Source organism: Coregonus clupeaformis, chromosome 9, assembly GCF_020615455.1.
Source record: "Coregonus clupeaformis isolate EN_2021a chromosome 9, ASM2061545v1, whole genome shotgun sequence".
NCBI classification, from domain to species: domain Eukaryota; kingdom Metazoa; phylum Chordata; class Actinopteri; order Salmoniformes; family Salmonidae; genus Coregonus; species Coregonus clupeaformis.
The window spans coordinates 8,696,869-8,702,868 of record NC_059200.1 but is presented as its reverse complement, the minus strand read 5'-3'; positions in this window follow the sequence as shown (position 1 = coordinate 8,702,868).

Below are 6,000 nucleotides of genomic sequence, written 5' to 3'. Positions count from 1 at the left end.
ATGGAAAAGTGGTGCGTGCATATGTATTCACCCCTTTGCCATGAAGCCCCTAAATAAGATCTGGTGCAACCAAATACCTTCAGAAGTCACATAATTAGTTAACTAAAGTCCACTTGTGTGCAATCTAAATGTCACATGATCTGTCACATGATCTCAGTATATATACACCTGTTCTGAATGGCCCCAGAGTCTGCAACACCACTAAGCAAGGGGCACCACCAAGCAAGCGGCACCATGAAGACCAAGGAGCTCTCCAAACAGGTCAGGGACAAAATTGTGGAGAAGTACAGATCAGGGTTGGGTTATAAAAAAATATCAGAAACTTTGAACATTCCACGGAGCACCATTAAATCCATTATTAAAAAATGGAAAGAATATGGCACCACAACAAACCTGCCAAGAGAGGGCCGCCCACCAAAACTCACGGACCAGACAAGGAGGGCATTAATCAGAGAGGCAACAAAGAGACCAAAGATAACCCTGAAGGAGCTGCAAAGCTCCACAGCGGAGATTGGAGTATCTGTCCATAGGACCACTTTAAGCCGTACACTCCATAGAGCTGGGCTTTACAGAAGAGTGGCCAGAAAAACAGCATTGCTTAAAGAAAAAAATAAGCAAACACGTTTGGTGTTCGCCAAAAGGCATATGGAAGAAGGTACTTTGGTCAGATTTAAGCTTTTTGGCCATCAAGGAAAACGCTATGTCTGGCGCAAACCCAACACCTCTCATCACCCCGAGAACACCATCCCCACAGTGAAGTATGGTGGTGGCAGCATCATGCTATGGGGATGTTTTTCATCGGCAGGGACTGGGAAACTGGTCGAAATTGAAGGAATGATGAATGGCGCTAAATACAGGGAAATTCTTGAGGGAAACTATAGTGAATATAATGAATAGTTATGCACGCTCAAGTTTTCTGTTTTCTTGTCTTATTTCTTGTTTGTTTCACAAAAAAATATATTGCATCTTCAAAGTGGTAGACATTTTGTGTAAATCAAATTATACAAACCCCCCCAAAATCAATTTTAATTCCAGGTTGTAAGGCAACAAAATAGGAAAAATTCCAAGGGGGGTGAATACTTTCGCAAGCCACTGTAAATAGGGCTAAGGCTGATATAAATTCAACCACGCCTTTATTTCATCACAAAACCAGAGAGCAACCTCTGTCCGGTGAAGTCCACAAAGCATATTGCATGTAACAAACAGTTACATGACCTACAGCATGGTCAAGCAAGTTAATGTTTCCGACATTTTCGGACTAATAAATAACTATTTATTTAGAACCACAGAGAGTTACCGCAAGTCGCAAAGAAAACAGGAGCTGCCTCCACTATTCCAGCACCATTTCAACATTTCAACATAATAAAATCAGCTATGCTTAGTCTAATACAGTGAAAACTAAAATATACTAAAAACGATTTAGTCCAATCAATGTAAGCTAAATACGATGTGGCTGTCCATGGTTCTGATTTGTGTGTGTGTGTGTGTGCGTGCATTCGTGCAAGTAGAAAAACATGTTGACTCACCCTACTTGTAGAGAAACGCAAATGCCATCCTTCTCTCTTTCATGTTGACGAAAAGGTCTATGACTCTGTCATACAGTACAGGCTTTTATTTTTTGTTGTCCTAGGCTACCTGTCAAATTCTTGCTCGCTAGCCTAACTTCCTTTCATGGGCAACATTAGCAAGTTGACATTAGCCTTCTACATCTAGCTACATATTGAACTTCAATCCTCTCAGTCCAGGGGCACAATGTATGAATTTATGATTGGATCAGAATCACCGTTATAATCATTGGCTAGTACGGAGAATTAAGTAAACCACAAGTCCAAATCCCAATCTCCATCCATGGCGAATTTAGGAAAGGGCCAATTTTAGCTAGCTAACCACCAGAGGACAACACAACGAGATGCAACAATTCAAATTGTTTCTGTCAATTATGTATGTATCTTAATGCCATGTGATAGGAGAGAGGCAAAATCCAAACTGGCTTCCCTTGAAACAAATTTGGGGTGTGCCAGGACCATTCACAGTTGTGCTCACTCAGTTTCGCTCAACGCTGATTGGCAATTTTGTATATATTTTTTAAAATCAAGGATGGCCAAATGTTTGCTAGCTTCCCTTGCATTCAATGCTACAGGCGGCAACAATGTCATACTGTTTATGACCAGATAGCATCAAATAGATGGCCTAAACATACAGCGACAGAGGGGCGCTGTTTCGCTCGCACGGATGCTTTCTCCAGTGAGATACAATCAATCAGCCGCTTGCGAATTGAAGGAAAATTATGAAAACACAGAGAGACGAAAGACAAATTATTTGATATGTTTTTTCTTTGTACTTTTTGGGGACCATACATGCCACAAGCAAATAAAACCAGTAGGGGAACTCTGCAATGAACCTTGATTATAAATACATCACACAGGAAGCCATGAAGATACAGTATTTTAATCAGTCTAAACTGAATAAACAGTACCAGTCAAAAGTTTGGACACACCTACTCTTTCAAGGGTTTTTCTTTATTTTTTACTATTTTCTACATTGTAGAATAATAGTGAAGACATCAAAACTATGAAATAACACATATGGAATCATGTAGTAACCAAAAAAGTGTTAAACAAATCAAAATGTATTTTATATTTGAGATTCTTCAAAGTAGCCACCCCTTTGCCTTGATGACAGCTTTGCACACTCTTGGCATTCTCTCAACCAGCTTCACCTGGAATGCTTTTCCAACAGTCTTGAAGGAGTTTCCATATATGCTGAGCACTTGTTGGCTGCTTTTCCTTCACTCTGCGGTCTAACTCATCCCAAACCATCTCAATTGGGTTGAGGTCTGGTGATTGTGGAGGCCAGGTCATCTGATGCAGCACTCCATCACTCTCCTTCTTGGTCAAATAGCCCTTACACAGCCTGGAGGTGTGTTGGGTCATTGTCCTGTTGAAAAACAAATGAAAGTCCCACTAAGCACAAACCAGATGGGATGGCGTATCGCTGCAGAATGCTGTAGTAGCCATGCTGGTTAAGTGTGCCTTGAATTGTAAATAAATCACAGACAGTGTCACCAGCAAAGCACCCCAACACCATTACACCTCCTCCTCCATGCTTCATGTTGGGAACAACACATGCAGAGATAATCCGTTCAACTACTCTGCGTCTCACAAAGACACGGCGGTTGGAACCAAAATCTCAAATATGGACTCATCAGACCAAAGGACAGGTTTCCACCAGTCTAATGTCCATTGCTCGTGTTTCTTGGGCCAAGCAAGTCTCTTCTTATTATTGTTGTCCTTTAGTAGTGGTTTCTTTGCAACAATTCACACAGTCTCCTCTGAACAGTTGATGTTGAGATGTCTGTTACTTGAACTCTGTGAAGCATTTATTTGGGCTGCAATTTCTGAGGCTGGGAACTCTAATGAACTTATCCTCTGCAGCAGAGGTAACTGATGTGCTTGATATACTGTGAAATGCGCTTTTCCTGATATTGTGAGTTATATACTAAGTGTAGGTTCTTGTGTTTGTTTTTTTCAGAAGTAGATCATTTATAGAGTAGAAGCAAATGAAACAAAATTCTTTGAAAATGTATTCTAGTCAGTGAGTAAAGGGAAAAGAGAGGAAGTGAGAGCGAGAGAAAGAAAGAGAGTGAAGGAGGGAATCAGTGATATGTTGCAACACTTTAGGTCATGCATTCATCTTGTGAGAGTCTTGTGTCATACTTGTCACAGTCTGTTAACGGTTTACCCTTACTTTAATGTTAACGTTGCAGGTACTTAGCTAGTAATGCTAACGTTGTCGGTACTTATGCTAAAGTCTATGCGTGTGCAGCTGTGCATGTGTGTGTGTCCTCAAGATGGATTGCCTGATTTGCAGTTTTATGTCCTAAGCCCAAAGTGATATACTTCGTATTTGTAAGTAGGTATCTAGAATGTGCTTATAATAGTGCGTGTGTATGTATGTATACGTGAGGGTGTGTGTGTGTATGTGAGTGTATACGTGTTTGTGCGTGCTCTTTGGTTGCAGTAAATCAGTGTGTGCTCGTCTCCTCCCTCTGGAGCAGACGCCGTGCTGCAGTAACGGCAGAGGACACCTACTCATCCAAGGGTTTGTGTGTTTTAGACTGAGGGTGCCTCTTGAGGCTGCATGGTTGTGAATATAAGTATGTTGAATGTATACGGTATGAGTGATAAATGTGGTGCTTGTGAGTGAGTGTATGTATACGTGAGTGTGTACATGCATGTGGATCTGATGACTGTAGACCTAGGCTGAGATCTGCAGCACCCTTCTCTTTCTGCAGTAAAATCGGTTTTTTTTTTCTCTCTGTTCTGGAAGTGTTCCCAGCACTGCTGCAATTATTCTCTGGGGAGGAGCCCGGACAGCAGAGCGAAAACACACACACACACACACACACACACACACACACACACACACACACACACACACACACACACACACACACACACACACACACACACACACACACACACACACACACACACACACACACACACACACACACACACACACACACACACACACTTTATTTCACTCTACTTCCTATTGCATTGATCATGCTTTTAACTGGGATTAAGTTAATGTTAACGTACCCCTCTCTCTGCTCTATCCACTGCACCTTAGACCACCTCTACTTGTCCCAGTCCCAACACACTGCATCTACACAACATTTACATATATTTTTTAAACTTCCAGTACTTCTTGAAAACTTCCCTATTTCAACCAATTTTCAGAACATACACTTAGTTTTAGACCAAAAGCAGAAAGTACTTAACTGACAGATGAAACGCAAAAAACATATACATACTTCCTGTGTCTAAGATATTCAATCCGAAAGAGAAATGTGTAGATGGCTAATGAAAAGTTCTCAACACCCCCTCCTAAAGACTTTCCATAAATAGTTCATGACGCAGGAAATAACGTTCCTAATGAATAATAGATCATAATGCAACTAAATTGCAACAGAAGCAGAAATATGCTTTACTGGCCGTTACCTGCAGCTGACTACATTTGAAAGTCCAGTCACTATTTTCAAAGTAAAAGTCTTCTGCAGGTCAGTCAGGTACCCATCCGGTTAGCTAATAATTACAATAATAAAGGTCCAATTGAGCCGAGCAGCTGAAGTAGAAGAGTAGAGTCTTGTAGGTCCACTCCTGATTCCTGACATGAGCTGTGAGGTCCAGTACGGGAACATAATGGGGGAGAGAGAGGGGGCAGGCAAAGGAATGAGAGAGAAAAAAGACAGAGTAAGGATGTGTGGAAAAGAGAGAGCTCTCCCTCATCTTTAGCTGTGTGTCTTCTCTTGTACTGTAACTGTAGACCGGGTCAGGTGGCCTGTTTTTGTTTTTTCCTTCATCATCTAATTTCTTCTCACTGTTGGAAGAATACCTAGCTCTCTCTCTACATCTCAATATCGATACCTTGTTCATTCCATATAGGGCTATTCTCAGGTTTTAATAATTTAGAGTAGATTATCTTATTGCTTAGTTTTTAGTTTGCCACAAATGAACAAGTCCTGACAGTCTAATAGCACATAATGGGGTGTGTCTGAAAGCTGTAATGGTATTCTGTAATACGTTTATTAAAATAATGCAGTGATCCCTCTACCTTTACAAGTTGCTGACTAATCAGTGATAAAAGGAAGGATCGAATCGGAGAACGCCGTGGCAAGCAGTTTTCTACAGTATAATGACTCCCAGCTACATTCAGTCAGGCACCAGTGGTCCTCTCTCATTGACATGTGTTGGGTACATCTATCATAGGAGGTCGGGGGGGCGTCACCATGTTTTTTCACACCGTCTCATATCTTTGCACTGCTAGCCACATTACGTTAGTGTCACTGCAGAGTTATGAGAACGTTATGCTATGTTCACCAGTTTGACCTTCTGAGGCACACACACACATCCCATCCCTCACACATACTCCCTGGCACCTTGATTGCCAGATGGTGTACTCATGGTTATAGATGGTGGAAAGCTTCAAGTTCCT